Source organism: Rattus norvegicus, chromosome 15 (genome assembly GCF_036323735.1).
Source record: "Rattus norvegicus strain BN/NHsdMcwi chromosome 15, GRCr8, whole genome shotgun sequence".
NCBI classification, from domain to species: Eukaryota; Metazoa; Chordata; class Mammalia; order Rodentia; family Muridae; genus Rattus; species Rattus norvegicus.
In genome coordinates this window covers 8,660,190-8,684,964 of record NC_086033.1, presented here as the reverse complement: position 1 = coordinate 8,684,964, position 24,775 = coordinate 8,660,190, and positions in this window count along the sequence as shown.

Below are 24,775 nucleotides of genomic sequence, written 5' to 3'. Positions count from 1 at the left end.
AGTGTAAAAGAAAGGATATGGGGAAGCAGACCTATTTAAAAAAGCTTTTTTTTTTTTTTGAAGTAGTTCTCATCTGTATTGTCTGAAAATCAGTAGTTTAGTTTACAGGTTAGCAGGCAACTTCAGACTAATCCACTGGCAAACACTTTAAAGATATATCAGTAGGCTAGTTCTGTAGAGTCAGGTTAGCAACAGTGGTGACACAACCTAGTAGAGACAGGAGGGCCAGAGCCTAGGCTTTAGTCAGCAGGAGGGACCAACAGGAACACAGGAAGTTTTTGGCTTTGTTTCTCTCAGGGAAGCAAAGATCAACTGATAGACCTACAAGTGTTGTACAGGTAGCTGTACAAACAAATTGAGCCCTGTCTCTGTCATTCCATGGAGTCCTATTTATACCCTCTAAACATCATGTGTCTTCTTTGTGTCTTGTCTCAGCATGGGTCTTGTCTCAGTACATGCATGTAATCAGCCTGAGTCCTTGGAAGAGGCAGCAAATTGCAGTGTGCCACCAGAAGTTTTTTGGTGTATTTCTTCCTATGGTGTCTCAACAAATGTAGCTCCATTACACAATGTAAGATGACCAATATATGTGTGTCATTAGCAAAGAATCTTTCATCACGTGTCTTTTGATGTGTTTGTTTTAGTAGAACATCCTCTTTCCTATGTAGGCTTTAGTGAAATGTTTTCTTCTTCTTTTTTTTTTTCTTTTTTTTTTTTATTAACTTGAGTATTTCTTATATACATTTCGAGTGTTATTCCCTTTCCCGGTTTCCGGGCAAACATCCCCCTCCCCCCTCCCCTTCCTTATGGGTGTTCCCCTCCCAACCCTCCCCCCACTGCTGCCCTCCCCCCAACAGTCTAGTTCACTGGGGGTTCAGTCTTAGCAGGACCCAGGGCTTCCCCTTCCACTGGTGCTCTTACTAGGATATTCATTGCTACCTATGGGGTCAGAGTCCAGGGTCAGTCCATGTATAGTCTTTAGGTAGTGGCTTAGTCCCTGGAAGCTCTGGTTGCTTGGCATTGTTGTACATATGGGGTCTCGAGCCCCTTCAAGCTCTTCCAGTTCTTTCTCTGATTCCTTCAACGGGGGTCCTATTCTCAGTTCAGTGGTTTGCTGCTGGCATTCGCCTCTGTATTTGCTGTATTCTGGCTGTGTCTCTCAGGAGTGATCTACATCCGGCTCCTGTCGGTCTGCACTTCTTTGCTTCATCCATCTTGTCTAATTGGGTGGCTGTATATGTATGGGCCACATGTGGGGCAGGCTCTGAATGGGTGTTCCTTCAGTCTCTGTTTTAATCTTTGCCTCTCTCTTCCCTGCCAAGGGTATTCTTGTTCCCCTTTTAAAGAAGGAGTGAAGCATTCACATTTTGATCATCCGTCTTGAGTTTCGTTTGTTCTAGGCATCTAGGGTAATTCAAGCATTTGGGCTAATAGCCACTTATCAATGAGTGCATACCATGTATGTCTTTCTGTGATTGGGTTAGCTCACTCAGGATGATGTTTTCCAGTTCCAACCAGTGAAATGTTTTTTTTAATGGTATCTCTGCCTTTTATGCCATTGCACACTTTAACAAAGTGTTCTTTATGTTTTTGACTCAGCAAAACACCATCCAACCAACATTTTTAGGAATCCTTACATTTTTACTTCAGGTTTCCTTGACACACCTAAGGAGCATGATAGCCAAATTAATACTTTGTCATTGAATATATCATTTCCCCAAATTATATTTAGAAGCACCATGATTTCTTTGAGGTCTTACTTTTTTTCAGTCCTTAGTTATTTCTTTTTTAATTTTTAAATTTTTTTCTTGGATATATTATGTATTTACAATTCAAATGTATCCCCTTTCCCCCTTCTCCCATACCTTCTCCCTGCTTCCCCTGCTTCTATGAGGATGCTGCCACTCCCACCCACCCACTCCAATCTTAACACCCTGGCATTCCCCTACATTGGGGAAACAAGCCTTCACAAGACCAAGGGCTTTTACTCCTATTGGTGCTAGACAATGCTATCCTCTGCTACATATGTGGCTGGAGTCATGGGTCCCTCCATGTGTACTCATTGGTTGGGGTTTAGTCCCTGGGATATCTGGGGGGTTCTGGTTGGTTGATATTGTTGTTCTTCCTATGGGGTGACAAACCCTTCCAGTTCCTTCAGTCTTCTCTCTAACTCCTCCATTGGGATCTGCTTGTTCAGTTCAATGGTTAGCTGTAAACATCCTCATCTGTATAAGTAGACCTCTTGCAGAGCCTCTCAGGAGACACCCATATGTGGCTCCTCTCAGCAAGCACTTCTTGGTATTAGCAATAGTGACTGGGCTTGGTGGCTGCACATGGGAGGGAATTCCAAGGTGGGGCAGTTTATGGATACATTTTTTTCAGTTTCTGTTCCACTGTTTGTCCCTGTATTTCCTTCTATGAGTGTTTTTTTCTCCCTTCTAAGGACAGAAGCATCACAATTTGGTCTTCCTTCTTCGTGAGCTTCATATGATCTGTGAATTTTTCCTTAGGTATTCCAATCTTTTGGGCTAATATCTACTTATCAATGAGCGCATATCATGTGTGTTCTTTTGTGACTGGGTTACCTCACTCAGGATGATATTTTCTAGCTCCATACATTTGTCTGTGAATTTGATGAAGTCATTGTTTTTAATAGCTGAGTAGTACTTTGCTGTGTAATATACCGCATTTTTCTGTATCTATTCCTCTATTGAAGGGCATCTGGGTTGTTTCCAGCTTCTGGCTATTATAAACAAGGTTGCTATGAACATAGGGGAGCATGTGTCCTTGTTATATGTCGAGGCATAATTTGGGTGTATGCCTAGGAGTGGTATAGCTGGGTCCTCAGGTAGTACTATGTATAGTTTTCTGAGGAACAGCCAGACTGGAGGAGTGTCCCTATTTCTCCACATCCTTGCCAACATCTACTGTCATGTGAGGTTTTTATTTTAGCCACTCTGGCTGGTGTAATGTGGTATCTCAGGGTTGTTTTGATTGCATTTCCCTAATGACAAAAGACATTGAACATTTCTTTTGATATTTCTCAGTCATTCTGTATTCATGAGTTGAGAATTTTTTGTTAAGCTCTGTAGCCCATTTTTTTTCTTCCATTTTTATTAAATTGGGTATTTCCTATTTACATTTCAAACATTATTCCCTGTCCCAGTTTCCTGTCCATCAGCCCCCAGCCCCTCCCCTTCTCCTTCTATATGGGTGTTCCCCTCAGCATCCACCCCCTCCCCATTTCTGCCCCCCCCAACAAGCCCCTACACTGGGGGTCCAACCTTGGCCGAACCAAGGGCTTCCCTTTCCACTGGTGCCCCAACAAGGCTATTCACTGTATAGCCCATTTTTTAAATAGGATATTTGATGCTCTGAAGTCTAATTTCTTGAGTTCTTTGTATATATTAGATATTATCCATCTATTGGATGTAGGGTTGATAAAGACCCTTTACCAATGTGTTGATTGCCGTTTTGTCCTATTGACAGTGTCCTTTGCCTTACAGAAGCTTTGCAGTTTTATGAGGTCCCATTTATTGATGCTTGATCTTAGCGAATAAGCAATTGGTGTTCTGATTGGGAAATTTCCCCCCTGTGTCTATGTGTTCTAGGTTCTTCCCCATTTTCTCTTCTACTGGCTTTAGTATATCTGGATTTATATGGAGGTCTTTGATCCATTTGGACTTCTGATTTGTACAGGCCAAGAAAAATGGATCAATTTGTGTTCTTCTACATACTGGCATCCAGTGAAGCAGCAAAATTTTTTGAAAAAGCTATCCTTTTTCCATTGGATAGTTTTAGCTCCTTTGTCAAAGATCAAGTGACTATAGGTGTGTGGGTTTATTCCTAGATCTTCAGTTCTATTCCATTGATCTACCTGTCCATCTCTGTTCCAATACCATGCAGTTTTTAATCACAATTGCTCTGCAGTACAGCTTGTGGTCAGGGATGGTGATACCCTCAGAAGTTCTTTTATTGTTGTGAATAGTTTTCAATATCCTGGACTTTTTCTTTACCAAATGAATTTGCAAATTGCACTTTCTAGTTCTATGAAGAATTGAGTTGGAATTTTGATGGGAAATACATTGAATCTGTCAGATTACAATATTAATCCTGCCAATCCATGAGCATGGGAGATCTTTCCACTTTCTGAGGTCTTCTTCAATTTATTTTTTCAGAGATTTGAAGATCTTGCCATACAGATCTTTCATTTGCTTAGTTACAGTAACCCCAATGTATTTTATATTATTTGGGACTATTATGATGGATGGCATTTCCCTAATTTCTTTCACATCCTGGTTATTTTTTGAGTAGAGGATGGGTACTAATTTGTTTGAATTAATTTTATGTGCAGTCTCTTTGCTGAAGTTGTTTATCAGGATTAGGATTCCTCGGGTGGAGTTTTGGGGTCACTTAATTGTACTATTTTATCTTCTGCAAATACTGATATTTTGATTTCTTCTTTTCTAATTTGTAGCCCTTCGACTTCGTTTTGTTTTCTACTTGCTCTGGCTAGGACTTCAAGTACTATATTGAATAGGTAGGGAGAGAGTGGGCAGCCTTGTCTCATCCCTGATTTTAGTAGGATTGCTTCAAGTTTCTCTTCATTTTGTTTGATGTTGGCTACTGGTTTACTGTATACTGATTTTACTATGTTTAGGTGTGGTCCTTGAATTCCTGATATTTCTAAGACTTTTATCATGGAGGTGTGTTGAAGTTTGTCAAATGCTTTCTCAGAATCTAATGAAAAGCTCATGTCTTTTTTTGTTTGTTTGTTTATGTAGAAGATTATGTTGATGGATTTCTTTATATTTAACCATCCTTGCATACCTGGGATGAATCCTACTTGATAACTATGAGTGATAGTTTTGATGTGTTCTTGATTCCATTTGTGAGAATTTTATTGAGTACTATTGAGTCAATATTCATGCTAGAAATTGGTCTGAAGTTCTCTTTCTTTGTAGGGTCTTTGTGTGGTCTAGGTATAACTGTGTCTTCAAAGAATGAATTGGATAGTGTTCCTTCTGTTTCTAGTGTGTGGAATAGTTTGAAGAGTATTGGTATTAGATCTTCTTTGCAGGTCTCCTAGAATTCTGCACTAAACCCATCTGGTCCTGGGCTCTTTTTGGTTGTGAGACTTTAAATGACTGCTTCTATTTCTTTAGGAGTTATGTGACTCTTTAGATAGTTTATCTGATCCTGATTTAACTTTGGTACATGGTATCTGTCTAGAAAATTGTCCATTTGACCCTGATTTTTCAGTTTTGTCGCGTATAGGCTTCTGTAGTAGGATCTGATAATTTTTTTGAATTTCCTCAGTTTCTGTTGTTATGTCTCCCTTTTCATTTCTGATTTTCTTTATTTGGATACTCTTCCTGTGCCATCTTCTTATCCTGGCTAAGAGTTTATCTATCTTGTTGATTTTCTCAAAGAACCAGTTCCTTGTTTTGTTGGTTCTTTCTATACTTCTTTTTGTTTCTACTTGTTTGATTTCAGCCCTGAGTTTGATTAATTCCTGTTTTTTACTCGTTTTGGATGTTTTTTTCTTCATTTTGTTCTAGAGCTTTGAGGTATAGTGTCAAGCTGTTAGTGTATTGTCTCTCCAATTTCTTTTCAGAGGCACTCAGAACTATGAGTTTACCTCTTAACACTTTTTTCATTGTAACGCATAATTTTGGGTATGTTGTGCCATCATTTTCAATAAATTCTAAAATGTCTTTAATTTCTTTCTTTATTTCTTCCTTGACCAAGTTGTCCTTCAGTAAGTCATTGTTCAGCTTCTTTGTGTATGTGGGCATCCTGTTATTTTTGTTATTATTGAAGACCAGCTCTCTATGGTGATCTGTTTGAATGCATGGAATTATTTCTGTCTCCTTGTATCAAATGAGGCCTGGTTTGTGACCAATTATGTAGTCAAGTTTTTAGAAGGTACCATGAGGAAAAGTTATGTTTGTTTTAGGATGAAATGTTCTATAGATGTCTGTTAAATCCATTTGGTCATTACCTCTTTCAGATTTACTGTGTGTCTGTTTAGTTTCTGTTTCCATTGATGGGATTGGGCTGTTGAAGTGTCCTGCTATTATTGTGTGTGGTACAATATATGCTTTGATTTTTAGTAAAGTTCCTTTTATTAATGTAGGTGCCCTTTCATATGGAGCATAGATATTCAGAATTGAGAGTTCATCTTGGTAGGTTTGTTCTTTGATGAGTATGAAGTGTCCTTTTGGTTGAAAGTCAATTTCATTTGAGGTTAGAATGGCTACTTCAGCTTGTTTCTTTGGACCATTTGCTTGGAATTTTTCCCATGTTTTACTCTCAAATAGTGTCTGTCTTGGCCTCTGTGGTGCATTTCTTGTATGCAGCAAGGTGCTGGGTTTTGTTTACATATCCAGTCCATTGGCGTATTTTTTTAATTGGGGAATTGAGTCCATTGATTATAAGTGATATTAAGGAATAATGATTATTTACTGTTATTTTTGCTGTTAGTGGTGGATTTATGTTTGTGTTGCTATCTTCTTTTATTACTTTCTTGCTTTTCCTATGGTGTAGTTTCTTTTTCTGTGTTGCAGTTTTCCATCTATTATCTTTTGTAGAGCTGAATTTGTTGAAAGATATTGTGTAAATTTTGTTTTGTCATGGAATATCTTGGTTTTATCATTTATGAAAATTGAGGGTTTTGCTGGCTATAGTAAGTAGCCTTGGCTGGCATTTGTGTTCTCTTAGTGTCTGTATCAAAGATCTTCTCCATTTCCTAGTCTCTGTTGAGAAGTTTGGTGTCATTATGATTGGCCTGCCTTTATATGTTAATTGACATTTTTCTCTTACTGCTTTTAATATTCTTTCTTTGTTTTGTGCAATTGGTGTTTTGACTACTATGTGAGAAGAGGAAATTCTTTCATGGTCCAGTCTATTTTGAGTTCTGTAGGCTTCTTATATGTTTATGGGCATCTCTCTCTTTAGATTAGTGAAGTTTTCTTCTACAGTTTTGTTGAGGATATTTACTGGCCCTTTAAGTTGGGAATTTTTGTTTTCTTCTATATCAATTATTCTTAGGTTTGTTCTTCTCATTGTGTCCTGGATTTTCTTGATGTTTTGGGTTAGGACCTTTTTATGTTTTACATTTTCTTTGACTATTGTTTTAATGTTTTCTATGGTATTTTCTGCCCCTGTGATTCTGTCTTCAATCTCTTGTATTCTGTTCGTAATTCTTGCATCTATGTCTCCTGATGTCTTCCTAGATTTTCTACCTCCAGTGTTGTCTCCCTTTGTGATTTCTTTATTGTTTCTATTTCCATTGTTAAATCCTGGAGGGTTTTGTTCCTGTACCTGTTTGGGTGTGTTTTCCTGCAATTCTTTAAGGGATTTTTGTTTTTCCTCTTTAAGGGCTTTTACTTGTTAACTTGCATTCTCCTGCATTTCTTAAAGAGAGTTATTTATGTCCTTCTTAAAGTTCTCTACTATCCTCATGAGATGTGATTTCAAATCCAGACTTTGTTTTTCTGGTGTGTTGGGATATCCAGTACATGATGTGGTAGAACTGGGTTCTGGTGATGCAAAGTCGTTGTGGTTTTTGTTGCTTAATTTCTTGTGCTTGCGTATTGCCATCAGGTTATCTCTGAGTTTAAATGATCTTCCTGTCTGTAACTGAAGCTTGTCCCTCCTGTGGGCCTATGAGCCTGTGATCTTATAAGTGAAAGCAGTCCAAGGAGACCAGCTCTTTCAGGGCAAGTTTTAGGTGCAAGAGCTGTGGGACAGCCCCAGTTCTGGCCACAGTCAGATGGAGACATGAGAGAGGGTTCCTGTCCTAGGCCACCCTGTGTCTCCTGTGCCACATGTGCTCCCATGTGTCTGTCCTTGAACAGTCAATGGAGAGAAAGTAGAGGTCTTACTCTTAAAATATAACTTTATATAACTGAATGCTATTCATATTTTATTGTGCAAAAAGTTTCTATCTTACTAAAATCCAAATTTGACTCCACTGATCTAGTGTGGGATGTAAAATTGTACATTTTATATAAGTTCCAGATGCTATGAATCTTAGAGTCTCATAGAACCCAATTCTGAATTATGCACTTTGCATTTGTCTGCCCATCTCAGGCTCTTTATTTGCAGAATACAGGTGGGGCTGCTCTTGTGCCTATATGTCCATCACAACCAGAAGCACAATAGTGTGCTTCCACAAAAATAATCTTTTAAGAAGTCTCTAAGTCAGTTTTCTTTTATTTGAAAACAACCCTAGAGTAGGGCAACCTTCAGCATGTTCTACATTTAACAGTAGATTTTATATCTTCCCAAAAGATATTCTATGTTCACAGTTTAGCCATATCTGTGTAATTATTTGTTACAGAGCATATTCTTTATGGGAATAGCATTGTTGGAAAACCATAAAAACTTAAGAATTCCTGTCAGACCCCACACAGTCAATTCAGTTCCAATGAAGTCAAATATATTCTCATGATGTTTCCTCATGAATCAAGATGACTGCTATATAAACAAGAATGACAGTCATAAAGAGAATTGTTAAGTCAAATTTGAGTGTATGTGCATACATAATATAGTTTGCTTGGGATTTTTGTTTCAATAAATCCCTACTTATAAGCTAAGTAGTCCTATCAAGCTTTTGGTGAGTCTGATAACTTAAAAATACTCATGTATTTTAAATGTTAACAATTTATAACCGTGCCCTTGATTTTTTAAGTAAAATAGATTCTATGGTGACTTTTCTACCTTTATCCCAACACTTCACTGTGTGTTATCCTTATCTTTCCAGACATAATGTATCATTACTTTGAACCTTTGGCCACTGGAGAATGTGTTGATTATTTTTATAAATAATGTTAAAGTACAATGCCAAGGCTTCACTAGTTCTCAACACAGTGTGTGGTATAATACACTGAAAAAAATTAGTTAGCACTTACAGAGAATAAAAACAAAAACCAAAACCCAGGAATCTGCGCTGCATGTAAACATGACTTTGTTAGGATACCTGGGGACAATATGGTGCTCCATTAGCCCTTTCATTGTCTTCTTCCAAAATGACTTTTAAAAAAGGCTACATTGTTGAGTTTACCTAGATAGACAATTATATCCTTACAACCCCAAAATATGCAGACCTTTAACATCTTTTAAATCCCAAAGAACTCAACTCAAGAACTATGGATAGGAAAATATAGCTTGGGCTAACACCTACTAGGATCTACAAGAATTCTGAAGAAGCTAAGAGAGAGAAATACTGGCACCCACATCCCCCTTCAGCATGCTGGTTTTGACTCTGGAATTGTTTGAAGGAAACAGGCAATGTACTGAGAAGTACAGAGAGAAACATACAACATACTAAAATGGCAGATGGCAACAGAGGATTATTTCTCTTGGGTACTACAAATCACCATTACAAGGCTGGTTTTCAATAACGGACAGGTGGAGTTTATTTTTCTGGACACACTGACAGTTACTAATGTAATTCCTACTAAGGTAGCAAGACAGACAAGCCTAGGTTCTGTGCAAAAACTTTCCATTCTATATGTTTCCTTGACCTCCAAAGTGGTTAAGCATAACATACTATGCTTAGCAGGTACTTGAACATCTTTCTGGAGCACTTCTCTCTCTCTCTCTCTCTCTCTCTCTCTCTCTCTCTCTCTCTCTCTCTCTCTCTCTGAGAGTGTGTGTGTGTGTGTGTGTGTGTGTGTGTGTTGGGGTTTGAGGGATGGCTTAGTATTTATTCCAGGGTGCTTTGTTTCTGTAAGTCTTGAAAATAATCAATAATGTGAAGAACCCAGCTCTAGGCATTCCTTTCTGCTCTCAAATATTTTGACCTATAAGCTCCAAAACCATTTCTATTCACACCCCTTAATTCCAAAGAATATACCCAACTCAGAAAATACTCATCTTCAGAAGGTAGTGAAGTACCAAAAGTGCTTGCATTCTAGTTTGAAGAGGGACCCTGAGGAAGATTGCCTTTTGGACAAGAGAATTATTAAAACAGTTATTAAGACTACAGGTGGACATACAGCATGACAAGAGCACATGGTGGGAGTTCTGAGGAAAGATCAGTGTGCATGACAGTTCCTTTCTAAACATGTTAGTGAAGTGGAAGGTGAAATCAATCCTTGGTTGGACATTACTCTGGTAACCAGTGAGCCGTCAGTTGAATGTCATCTGATGATAAAACTGACTCCTGGCTGCCCATTACTTGGGGTTGACAGAGTTGGAGTTAGAAGATTGGTGGAAGATAGTGAGACTGCAGGAGAAAGAATTACATGTTTTTTTGGCATGCAGATTTGTGGTTCTATCTTAAGTTCCAAGATCAACATCTGAAAGAAATAATTCCATCAACAACTAGAATGTATTCAGAGGTAGACTCTTTTAGATTGTGTACTAATCCCAAACAGCCAACAACTTGACATCAGTTGTAAAACTTGCAGCAAAAACACCCAGCAAAGACACTCAAGTTCAGAATATTTCAGAATTCTGAGGTAAAAAACGTTGTTTTATTCTGCTAAATGTCAGTGGCATGTAAAAGTGACAGTAGAAGGGATGTTTCAGACCTTCATAGAACAGAACTCAGGGTAGCTCTGGTGCTATGTGCTGATAAGTCTGACTGTTTAGCATGTCAGAAATGAGTGCCAAGGTTAGAGCAGATGTCCTCAGAGGCTCATTGTGCTTTTGGTGTGGAACAGTTTCTAAGAGTGGCATCTTAGGTCTTTACTAATGTGATATACCATTACTAAAAGCAACTTGAGGAGAATGTTGATTTTTCTTAAAGGTTACAGTTCATCATGAAGGGAGTCAATGTAAGAACTCAAAGCAGGAACCTGGAGGCAATAATTGAAGCAGAAAAATTCTGCTTATTTGCTTGTTCTTCAGTCTTGGTGGCATGCCCTGTAGTGAACCAGACCCTCTCACATCAATCATTAACCAAGAGATGTTCCATAAGCCTGTCTACAGGATACTATAATGGTTATTTTCCCAAGCGAGGCTCTTCTTCTCAGAAGACTCTAGCTTGTGTCAAGTTGTAAAGAACTGCAAACAGACTGTTACAATGTTGAATCATGGGAGAAGTCTGTATGGAGGATTCTTCCAGATACTTTTTACAAAGGAAAAAGGATAGTGGTTATCTCCACAGTTTGTAACATACTTATTATGAAAAGTCTTTACCTCTAAAAGGAAATAGATATTTCTATACTCTAATTTGTATTACAAACTATCTTTGCCTTATTTTGTTTTATGAATTATAAAATATACATTTTGGAAGGTTATAAATTCATAAAACAAAAATAAATATAATCCAAATATTTCATTGCTAAACTAATAAGTAAGCAAAGAACTACAACAAAAATGCTTAAAACTCAGATTCAAGCAAGGGAAATTCTACAGAATTACATAAAAAATAAAATTGACATTTTTGGTAAGGCTATCTTAGCTGGAGCATAGTTTCAAAAAACACAAAATGAATGTAATTCTGGTTTAATTTAGGTTGTATTTATCAAGTCAGCAAAGTTAGTTCTATGTCAATAAAAAAAGAAACTCAAGCTGAGCAAATCATTTTATATTTTGCGAATATCTGGAGGAAATAATAAAAACATATTTAAATGGCACTGTGAGTACTGAGAGTGCTTTTAATTTTATATAAAAATGTGTCATTATATTTCGTGGAGAATAAAAGCGGTCCGAAAGAAACAAACCATTCTGTAATTCATCATTTGTGTCTCTGTTGTTTTCCAATTGAAGAATCCCTCCAAGGCCCACATGTATTAGTTAGAGTTTTACTGCTGTGAACAGACACTGTGACCAAGGCAACTCTTTTAAAAAACAACATTTAATTGGGGTTAGCTACAGGTTCAGAGTTTAGTCCATTATCGTTAAAGGAGAAACATGGCAGCATCTGGGTAGGCATAGTGCAGGAGGAGCTGAGAGTTCTACATCTTCCTAGCAAAATACTGGCTTCCAGGCAGCTAGGAATAGGGTACAGAAGCTCATATTCACAGTGGACACATCTACTTCAACAAGATCACACATCCTAATTATGCCACTCCTTGGGCCAAGCATTTACAACCATCACACCAAACAAACCCTATTGAATGTGTCCACTGTTCTCTAAATCAATACTGGATTCAGCAAGGCTGAAATAGGGTTGACAACTTTTTTCTTGCAATTTTAGATAGTATCCATAGAGGTTGTGAATGGGCTTTGGGTTCTTGGTATTATGATGATATAGGAACTGTTATATGCAACTCAAGGTGAGGCAATGGTTTTGACTTCCTGAGAGATGTTGCATGGTCTCTGAATTTAAGGCTATGTTTACTATGTTTCCTTGCAGGGAATAATACATTCAAAGTAATATTGACAGAAAAATGACCTTGTGAATTAAATTGTCTTTATAGAGTATAGTATTGCAGTAGACACTGAGTAGATGAAAAATCAATTAGCATTTCTATACCAAATGCTTAAACGTAAAATGAAAGCTGATGTTGACTTTATAGGATATTTTAAGCCACTAAAGAGTTGTGTGTGTGTGTGTGTGTGTGTGTGTGTGTGTGTAATATATGTTTATATTACATATATCATGACTGACCTAAGATTAAAGGTCTGACACATTTAAAGAGGTTCAAATTTTACCTTTCTTATATTCAGAGGTAGAATTGAACAAAGGCCTTTAAGAAAATAGGTGACCCTTGGCCTGTGCCCAGGCTGAAAGCCAGTTGCCAGGAGAACTGACACACCTGAGAGCAAAGGTAAGACCAACTCTTCTGCTCCGGGTGATCCACCTGGAGGCCTCAGGACACACAAACCCAGGAGCAGTCTGGGATGGGGGGACTCTTCTGGTTTCTGCCTGCACCCAGAGCTGAACTGCTTGCACAGCTTTCTGTACCCAGATCCAGCTGTAAGGAAACAGGTCTACAAGGAGTGCTGACACACAGGCTTACAGTAGAGTCAAGCAACTACCAGAGACAGCAAGACAAGCTAACACCAGAGACAACCTGATGGCTAGAAACAAGCTCAGGAAACTGAGCAACAGAAACCAAGACTACTTAGCATTATCAGAGCCCAGTTCTCTCAACAAAGCAAATACTGGATATCCAAACACACCGGAAAAGCAATATTATATTTAAAATCACACCTTATGATGATGATAGAGGACTTTAAGAAGGATATAAATAACTCCCTTAAAGAAATACAGGACAGCACAAGTAAACAATTAGAAGCCTTTTTTTTTTTTGGTTCTTTTTTTCGGAGCTGGGGACTGAACCCAGGGCCTTGTGCTTCCTAGGTAAGCACTCTACCACTGAGCTAAATCCCCAGCCCCACAATTAGAAGTCTTTAAAGAGGAAAAACAAAATCCCTTAAAGAATTACAGGAAAACACAAGCAAACTGGTGAATGAATTGAACAAAACCATCAAGGGTTAAAAATGGAAATAGAAACAATAAGAAAGGACAAAGGAAGACAACACTGGGGATAGAAAACCTAGGAAGGAGATCAGATCATAGATGTAAGCATCACCAACAGAATGCAATATATAAAACAGAGAATCTCAGGGGCACAAGACATCATAGAAAACATTGACACAACCATCTAAGATAATGTAAAATGCAAAAAGCTCCTATCACAAAACATCCAGGAAATTCAGGACACAATGAGAAGATAAAAACTAAGGATAATAGGTATAGAAGAGAGTGAAGACTCCCAACTTAAAGGGCCAGTAAATGTCTTCAACAAAATTATAGAAGAAAACTTCACTAATCTAAAAAGAGAAAGATAACATAAACATAAAAGAAGCCTACAGAGCTCCAAATAGATTGGACCAGAAAAGAAATTCCTCCTATCACATAATAGTCAAAACACCAAACCAAAAAAGAAAGAAAGAAAGGAAGGAAGGAAGAAAGAAAGAATATTAAAAGTAATAAGGGAAAAATGTCAAGTAATATATAAAGCTAGACCTATCAGAATTACACCAGACTTCTCATCAGAAAATGAGAAAATATGAAAGCCAGAAGATCCTGGGCTGAGGCCATACAGACCTTAAGAGAACACAAATGCCAGCCTAGGCTACTATAGCCAGGAAAACTCTCAATCATCATAGATGGAGAACAAAGGTACTCCTTTGTTGGAAACCAAATGTACACAATATCTTTCAACAAATTCAGCCCTACAAAGAATAATAGATGGAAAACTCCAATCCAAGGAGGAAAACTACACCCTAGAAAAAGCAAGAAAATAATCTTGCAAAAAACCCAAAAGATCATAGCCACACAAACATAATTCTACCTCTAAGAACAAAACTGACAGGAAACAACAGTCATTATTCATTAATATCTCTTAACATAATTGAACCCAAATCTTCAATGAAAAGACACAGACTAACAGACTGAATATGTAAAGAGGATCCAGCATTTTGCTGCAGACAGGAAAAACACTGCAGGGACAAAGACAGACAGTACCTCAGAGTAAAAGGCAGGAGAACAATTTTCCCAGCAAATGGTCCAAAGAAATAAGCTGGAGTAGCCATTCTAATATTGAATAAAATAGACTTTCAACCAAAAGTTACCAAAAAAAAGATAAGAAAGGACATTTCATATTCATCAAAGGAGAGATCAACCAAGATGAATTCTCCCTAAATATCTATGCTCCACATGCAAGGGCACCTACATTCTTAAAAGAAGTCTTACTAAAACTCAAAGCACACATTGTACCTCACACAATAATTGCAGGAGATTTAAACACTCCACTTTCATTAATGGACAGATCATGAAAACAGAAATTAAATGGAGACATAGAGAAACTATCATAAGTTATGAGCAAAGTGGGTTTAAGAGATATGTATAGAACATTTCATCCTAAAACAAAAGAATGTATGTTCTTCTCAGCATCTCGTGGTACCTTCTCCAAAATTGCCCATATAATTGGTCACAAATAAGGCCTCAAAAGATACAAGAAGATTGAAATAATCCCATGAATACTATCAGAGCCTCATGGACTAACGTTGGTCTTTAATAAGAACAAAATGACAGAAAGTCCACCTGTACATGGAAGAACAAGTCCACGTACATATGCAAGCTGAACAATGGTCTACTCAACGATTACTTGTTCAAGGAAGAAATAAAAAAGGAAATTAAAGACTTTTTAAAATTTAATGAAAATGAAGACACAACATACCCAAACTTATGGGACACAATGAAAGAAGTGCTAAGGGGAAAACTCATAGCTGAATGCCTCCAAAAAGAACGTGGAGAGAGCATAAACTAGCAGCTTAACAGCACACTTAAAATCTCCAGAACAAAAAGAAGCAAATACACTCAAGAGGAGTAGAGGGGCTGAAATCAACCAAGTAGAAACAAAAAGAACTATGCAAAGAGTGAACAAAACTAGAGGCTCATTCTTTGAGAAAATCAACAATATAGATAAACCCTTAGCCAGCCTAACCAGAGGGCACAGAGACAGTATCCAAGTTTAACAAAATTTTAACAAAAGTAGAAACAAGAAGGGAGACATAATAGAATCTGACAAAACTGAAAATATCATCAGATCCTATTATAGAAGCCTATATTTAAGAAAACTGGAAAATCTGGGGGATGTGGACTATTTTCTAGACAAATATCAGGAACTAAAGTTAAAGCAGGATCAGTAAACCATCTAAACAATCCCATAACTCCTAAAGAAATAGAAGCAGTTATTAAGAGTCTCCGAATCAAAAAGAGCCCAGGACCAGATGGCTTTAGTGCAGAATTCTAGCAGACCTTCAAAGAAGACCTAATACCAATACTCTTCAAACTATTCTACACACTACACCCAGACAGAACACTATCCAATTCATTATTTGAAGCCACAGTTATGCTTATACTTAAACCACACAAAGACCCTACAAAAAAGAAAACTTCAGACCAATTTCCCACATGAATATCAACTCGAAAATGCTCAATAAAATTCTTGCAAACCAAATCGAAGAACACATCAAAATGATCATCCATCATGATCAAGTAGGCTTTATCCCAGGGATGCAAGGATGGTTCAGTATAAGGAAATCCATCAATTAATCCACTATATAAACAAACTCAAAGAAAAAACCACATCATTTCATTAGATGCTGAGAAATCATTTGACAGAATTCACCATTCCCTTCATGATAAAAGACCTGGAAAGATCAGGAATTTCAGGCCCATACGTAATCATAGTAAAAGCAATATAAAGTAAACCAGTAGTCAACATTAAACTAAATGGAGAGAAACTGGAAACAATCTCACTAAAATCAGGGACTAGACAAGGCTGCCCAGTCTTCCCCTACTTATTCAATATAGTACTCGAAGTCCTAGCCAGAGCAATCAAACAACAAAAGGAGGTTAAAGGTATACAAATTGGAAAGGAAGAATGCAAAATATCACTATTTGCAGATGATATGATAATATACATAAATGACCCCAAAAGTTCTACCAGAGAACTACTAAGCCTGATAAACAACTTCAGCAAAGTGGCTGGGTACACATTTAACTCAAACAAGTCAGTAGCCTTCCTCTACTCAAAGGATAAACAGGTTGAGAAAGAAATTAGGGAAATGACACCCTTCACAATACTCCCAAATAATATAAAATGTCTTGTGTGACTCTAACCAAGGAAGTGAAAGGTCTGTCTGACAAGGACTTCAAGTCTCTGAAGAAATTTGAAGGTTTCAGAAGATGGAAAGACCTCCCACGCTCATGGACTGGCAGCAATAATATTGTAAAAAATGGTCATTTTGCCAAAAGCAATCTACAGATTCAATGCAATCCCCAACAAAATTCCAACTCACTTCTTCATAGAATTAGAAAGAGCAATTTTCAAATTCATTTGGAATAGCAAAAACAAACAAACAAACAAACAAACAAACAAAAAACCAGGAGATCCAAAACTATCCTCAACAATAAAAGAACTTCTTGGGGAACCACCATCCCTGACTTCAAACAGTATTACAGAGCAATAGTGATAAAAACTGTATGGTATTGGTACAGAGAAAGGCAGGTAGATCAGTGGAATAGAATTGAAGGACCAGAAATGAACCCACACACCTATGGTCACTTGATCTTTGACAAAGGATCTGAATACTCTGTAATACTGTTTGAAGTCATGGATGGTGGTTCCCCAAGAAGTTCTTTTATTGTTGAGGATAGTTTTGGATCTCTTGGGATTTTTGTTTGTTTGTTTGTTTGTTTGTTTGTTTTTGCTATTCCAAATGAATTTGGAAAGGAGCTAAAACTATCTAGTGAAAAGACAGACAGCATTTTCAACAAATAGTGCTGATTCAACTGGAGGTCAGCATTTAGAAGAATACAAATTTATCCATTGTTACCACCTTTTACAAAACTCAAGTTGAAGTGGATCAAGGACCTCCACATTAAACCAGATGCACTCAAACTAACAGTAGAAAAAGTGGAGAAGAGTCTGGATCACATGGGCACTGGGGAAAATTTCCTGAACAAAACACTAATGACTTATTCTCTAAGATCAAGAGTTGATAAATGGGACCTTATAAAACTACAAAGCTTTGGTAAGGCAAAGGACACTGTAATGAGGACAAAATGGAAACCAACAGATTTGGAAAAGATCTTTACCAATCCTATGTCTGATAGAGGGCTAGTATCCAAAATATACAATGAACTGAAGAAGTTAGACTCCAGAGACCTAAATAACCCTATTACAAAATGGAGTACAGATCTGAACAAAGAATTCTCAGCTGAGCAATATCAAATGGCTGAGAAGTATCTAAAGAAATGTTCAACATTTTTAGTCAGCAGGGAAATGCAAATCAAAACAATTCTGAGATTCCTCCTCACACCAGTCAGAATAGCTAAGATCAAAACCTCAGGTGACAAGAGATGCTGGCGAGAATTTGGAGAAAGAGGAACACTCCTCCTTGTTGGTGGGTTTGCAAACTGGTACAACCACTTTGGAAATCAGTCTGGAGGTTCCTCAGAAAATTGGACATTGTACTACCTGAGGACCCAGCTATGCCCCTCCTGGGCATATAGCCAAAAAATGCTCCACCATACAACACTATGTTCATAGCAGCCTTATTTATAATAGCCAGAAGCTGGGAAGACCCTAGATGCCCTTCAACAGAGGAATGGATACTGAAAACCTGGTACATCTACACAATGGATAACTACTCAGCTATCAAATCAATGACTTCGTGAAATTCATAGGCAACAGAATGGAACTAGACAATACCATCCTGAGTGCGGTAATACAATCATACAAAAACACACATAGTATGCATTTACTGATAAGTGGATATTAGCCCAAAACCTTAAATCACCCAAGATACTATCCACAAACTACATGAAGCTCAAGAAGAAGGGCAACCAAAGTGAGAATGCTGCATTCTTTCTTAAAAGGGGGAACAAAAATATTATAGGAAGGCATGTGGAGGCAAAGTTTGGTGTAGAGACTGAGGGAACAATCATTGAGAGCCTGTCCCACATGGGTGTACAGCCCAAATATACATAGCCACCAAAGCTTGATAAAATTGATGAAGCTAAGAAGTGCATGCTGACAGAAGCCTGATATAGCTGTCTCTTCAGAGGCATAGTCAGAGTATGTCAAATACAGAGGCGAAAGCTACCAGCAAACCATTGAACTGAGAACTGAATCCCCATTGGAGGAATTAGAGAAAGGATTGAAAGAGCTGAATGGCTTACAACTCCATGAGAACAACAATGCCAACCAACCAGAACTCCCAGGGACTTAACCCCTATCCAAACACTATATATAGAGTAACCCATGGCTCCAGCTTCATATGTAGCAGAGGGTGGCCTTTTTTTGGCACCAATGGAAGGAGAAGTCCGTGGTCCTGCCAAGTCTGGACCCCCAAGTGTAGGAGAATGTCAGGGGGCCCACAGGACAGGGAGTTGTTGGAGAGGGGAACACCCATATAGAAGAAGGGGAGGAGGATGTGCTAGGGGGCTTATGTTCAGGGAACCAGGAAAGGGAATAACATTTGAAATGTAAATAAAAAATATCTAAGAAAAAAAAAGAACAAAAGAAAAATAGCTCCAAGCTGTAACTGGTCTTTTGGCTACAATATTGGGTTCTTTTTCCTACTACACTTCTCTCTCCTTTTAACCCTCCAACACTAGTTAGGAGAAAAAGAAGTTTGAGGGGAAAGGAAGTATCTGTATCTTAGGCTACTTCTTGCTAATTAGGGGCCTCAAGGTCCTAGGGTCAAGTCTGATCTTCATCAGTTCTGTTGGGACAAGTCTGATCTTCTACACCATACATCTCCAGCAAGCAGTCAGCAAAACCAGCAACAGCAACAGCAACAGCAACAGCAAACAGCAACAGCAACAGCAACAGCAAACAGCAATAGCAACAGCAAACAGCAACAGCAACAGCAATAGCAAACAGCAACAGCAAGCAGCAAACAGCAACAGGAACAGCAAACAGCAACAGCAACAGCAAACAGCAACAGCAACAGCAAACAGCAAACAGCAAACAGCAAACAGCAACAGCAACAGCAAACAGCAACAGCAAACAGCAAACAGCAAACAGCAAACAGCAACAGCAACAGCAAACAGCAAACAGCAACAGCAACAGCAAACAGCAACAGCAACAGCAAACAGCAAACAGCAAACAGCAAACAGCAAGCAGCAAACAGCAACAGGAACAGCAAACAGCAACAGCAAACAGCAAACAGCAAACAGCAAACAGCAACAGCAAACAGCAACAGCAACAGCAAACAGCAAACAGCAACAGCAAACAGCAAACAGCAACAGCAACAGTGAACAGCAAACAGCAAACAGCAACAGCAACAGCAACAGCAAACAGTGAACAGCAAACAGCAAACAGCAAACAGCAATAGCAGAATCAGGGCCAGCAGCATGAGGAGGAGAAGCATCTGCTGCCTCTGGCATTTATATACCATCTGAAAAGTCCCCAGAATTTCAAACAAAATTATTTCCAACAGGCAAAAATCACACCCCTGTAAATCATACAAGGGAAATCATAGTTCGTTCCTATGGACAATCTGAAGCAATACCATATTCCACACCCGGAATTTAAAAAAAAAAAACACATTCACATAGCATTTATATGTTTTTAAAGAAACCAAAATTCTCACTACACCAAGTTGTGCCAGCCCCTTTTGGGTCAACTTTCGTATAAGCTAGAGTCGTCTGAGAGGAGGAAACCTCAATTAACAAAATGAGTCCATAAGATCAGGCTAAAATAGGTTAGCCTGTATGGCATTATCTTAATTAGTGATTGAGGGGATATGGCCCAGTCCATTGTGGGTCAGGACACTCCTAGGGGCAGCTCTCTCTGGAGTCTATAAAGAGGTAGGCTGGCAAGCTAGTCAACGAGCTTTTCTACATTTTTCTCGCGTCAGCTCCTGCTTTGTCTGAGTTCCTGCTCTAACTGCTTTCAATGTCATTACATGGAAGTATAGCGTAAGTGAAGTAACTCCCCTTTTCCCCAAAGTTGCTTTTGATTACAGAGTTTCATCACATCAATATTAACTCTAAATAGACACAAACTAGACCCATCCTGAAAAAAAAAAAAAAAGGAGATACTGGTTTGATCAGATTTGAATGGACCTGTGTCTCCTGCTTGCCCTGCCTGTTCTAATGGAAGTTTTGCCTTTGCTAGTCTCTCCAGAATAGGTGCCAGTTATTCTCCAGCTGTAGGTGACTTCGTTAATGACGTAAACTCAGTGGCAGCCTAGGGTGTCAGGAATGTTTTTCTAAGTACTTTATTCTGGTGCAAGAATATCTCAGTGCCTTGTGATGAGGCCTCTATTTTCTGGACAAAGAATAGGAAAGAGGTAGAGAAATGAATGCTACATTTTCTGTTTGTAATATATGCCTGGGTTACATGACTCACTTTATTCTTTCCACAGTCCCATTAAATAAGCAGGGATTCCTGACAATTTTTTACCTTGAATCATGGTTCAAAGACCTACCTAGGTCAGTGAGAAATTTAAGTATTTTATTAATTGCTAAGGATTAAGAGCCCTCCATTTTTTAAGTATATTTTAACCATTTTTATTTCTTCTATTGAGAACTTCCTGCTTAGATCCCTAGCCCATTTTTCAATTAAGAAATTATTTTCCTTGACATTTAAAGAATATATACTCTGAATATTAATCATATCTATATATGTATATCCACCTACTTATCTACCTACATATCTATATAAATACATACATATCTATATAAATACATATGTAAGTATATGGACATGTGTGTGCACATGTGTGTGCAGCAAAGATTCTCTTTCATTTGGTGGGTTTCTTCTTCCCACAAATGATTGTTTCTTAAGATATACAGAAGCTTTTTTGTTTTATGAAATCACATCTCTCAGTTTTTAGCTTAATTCCTAGACAAATGGAGTCCTGTTTAGAAAGTCCTCTCCTTCAATTCAATCTTTAAGTGTACTTTTTAAGACTAGCCACTTTAGCATTTTAAGTTTCACATTGCAGTCTTTGTTCTACCTGGAGCCCCTTTCTGTGCAGGGCTCAGTGAAAGACACTGTCCTAATTTCATCCTTCTCTGTGTGGACACCCATTTTCCCAGCACTCTCTGTGGAAAATGAGCTTTTCTTCTGTACATTTTGCCCAAGTATGATCCCTGTTAACTGCAGCAATTTCAGGAAGTCCATCAGGTGCAGTGTAATAACAGCTGTCAAGTTGGACTTGAGGTCCACTACTCAATAGGAATAAAATCATGACCAGGACTAGAAATCTAGGTAATTTTCCAGAACTAGTGATGTCATGAATCTTAGAAGAAAAAAAATATCACTGCCATTTTGCTAGATTAGCACAGTTTCTTACCACATTCTAAATCTTGTCCTATACCACACACAAGTCTAGCTACCACCTCTCATAAAAGAAATCTTCCCTTTACAGAAAATCAAACCATGACAGAAAAACACAGCTGGAAATAATGCAGAAATCAATGTATCTTGGGGAGTATAGCCCCAGTGGGTACATCTATGTCATCATATCTCTTGCATGAGGAACTATCAGGGAAAAGGGAAAATGTATAAGCACCAGAATAGCAGGAGTTCTTCTGGGAGACAGTCCCTCAGAGAAATGGCTGTATGAACAAGATCTGAACATCGGAAGTATTAACAGGCATGCTAATGTGGAAGGGAAACAATCACATGTGGTAACACCCTATGACGGGAAACTATGGGCCACTACTGAGAGTGGAAAAGTTAAGACTGTCCCAGAAATGAGACCCTACTTTGCTGTCACATACAAAGTAGTACACTCTAATGTATTAATATATTTTTGTGTAAATGTACATATATATAATATTTAAGGAAAAATGAGACTTTCAATTTGAAAGTGGGGCTCATGGGTCATGGAATGATTTGGATGGAGGAAAGCAAAGATAGAAGTAGTATAAGTATTTAACATTCATTATAAAAGAAATAGAAGCAAGAATACAAAGTACCCTTCTTCATCCATGGTGCCCCTGCAAGGCATCTTACCTAAGGCTGCTTTCTTAACAAGCATCTTATGTGAGTTTTAGGACAGTGCTAGTCAGTAATCACTCCAAGAGGGCAAGGAGAACAGTTATGGCCATAGCCTATAATCTGCTATTTGCAACCCCATAGGAAGAACAATATCAACCAACCAGCCCCCCAGCTCCAAGCTCCCAGGGACTAAACCATCAACCAATGAGTAAACATGGAGGGACCCATGACTCCAGCTGCATATGTAGTAGAGGATGGCATTATGTAGCATCAATAGGAGGAGAAACCCTTGGTCCTGTGAAGGTTTATTTCCCCAGTGTAGGGGAATGCCAAGGTGTTGAGGTGGAGTAGGTGGATGGATATGGGAGCATCTTCAGGGAAGAGGTAGGGGAAGGAGGAGGGGGGAGTGGGAGGGGAAAGGGGATAACATTTAAAATGTAAATACATAAAATATCCAATAAAAATATCAATGTAGCCTTAAAAAAGACAGCTTGTGAGCTGAAAATGCAAGGGCTGTGACTGCATAGTTGTCCTGTGGGACCTGAAACCTTTCAAATGCTCATTACCTCAGCCATCCTGTCCTAAGGCCCAGGTTCTTTAATGCTCAGCACAGATAAATCCCATGGTAATCAACGATTTGGATGCTTACTTAAGAGAATGGAGTTCTGTTTAAGAAGACTGATGCAGATAAAATTCCACCATGGTTTGTACTTAGTTAAGTTTATTATGAAATTACTTTTTTTTTTTTATTAACTTGAGTGTTTCTTTTTTTTTTTGTTTTTTTTTTTTTTATTAACTTGAGTATTTCTTATATACATTTCGAGTGTTATTCCCTTTCCCGGTTTCCGGGCAAACATCCCCCTCCCCCCTCCCCTTCCTTATGGGTGTTCCCCTCCCAACCCTCCCACCATTGCCGCCCTCCCCCCATAGACTAGTTCACTGGGGGTTCAGTCTTAGCAGGACCCAGGGCTTCCCCTTCCACTGGTGCTCTTACTAGGATATTCATTGCTACCTATGGGGTCAGAGTCCAGGGTCAGTCCATGTATAGTCTTTAGGTAGTGGCTTAGTCCCTGGAGGCTCTGGTTGCTTGGCATTGTTGTACTTTTGGGGTCTCGAGCCCCTTCAAGCTCTTCCAGTTCTTTCTCTGATTCCTTCAATAGGGGACCTATTCTCAGTTCAGTGGTTTGCTGCTGGCATTCGCCTCTGTATTTGCTGTATTCTGGCTGTGTCTCTCAGGAGCGATCTACATCCGGCTCCTGTCGGTCTGCACTTCTTTGCTTCATCCATCTAGTCCAATTGGGTGGCTGTATATGTATGGGCCAAATGTGGGACAGGCTCTGAATGGGTGTTCCTTCAGTCTCTGTTTTAATCTTTGCCTCTCCCTTCCCTGCCAAGGGTATTCTTTTTCCTCATTTAAAGAAGGAGTGAAGCATTCACATTTTGATCATCCGTCTTGAGTTTCGTTTGTTCTAGGGATCTAGGGTAATTCAAGCATTTGGGCTAATAGCCACTTATCAATGAGTGCATACCATGTATGTCTTTCTGTGATTGGGTTAGTTCACTCAGGATGATATTTTCCAGTTCCAACCATTTGCCTACGAATTTCATAAACTCGTTGTTTTTGATAGCTGAGTAATATTCCATTGTGTAGATGTACCACATTTTCTGTATCCATTCCTCTGTTGAAGGGCATCTGGGTTCTTTCCATTTTCTGGCTATTATAAATAAGGCTGCAATGAACATAGTGGAGCACATGTCTCTTTTATATGTTGAGGCATCTTTTGGGTATATGCCCAAGAGAGGTATAGCTGGATCCTCAGGCAGTTCAATGTCCAATTTTCTGAGGAACCTCCAGACTGATTTCCAGAATGGTTTTACCAGTCTGCAATCCCACCAACAATGGAGGAGTGTTCCTCTTTCTCCACATCCTCGCCAGCATCTGCTGTCACCTGAGTTTTTGATCTTAGCCAATCGCACTGGTGTGAGGTGAAATCTCAGGGTTGTTTTGATTTGCATTTCCCTTATGACTAAAGATGTTGAACATTTCTTTAGGTGTTTCTCAGCCATTCGGGATTCCTCAGCTGTGAATTCTTTGTTTAGCTCTGAACCCCATTTTTTAATAGGGTTATTTGTTTCCCTGCGGTCTAACTTCTTGAGTTCTTTGTATATTTTGGATATAAGGCCTCTATCTGTTGTAGGGTTGGTAAAGATCTTTTCCCAATCTGTTGGTTGCCGTTTTGTCCTAACCACAGTGTCCTTTGCCTTACAGAAGCTTTGCAGTTTTATGAGATCCCATTTGTCAATTCTTGATCTTAGAGCATAAGCCATTGGTG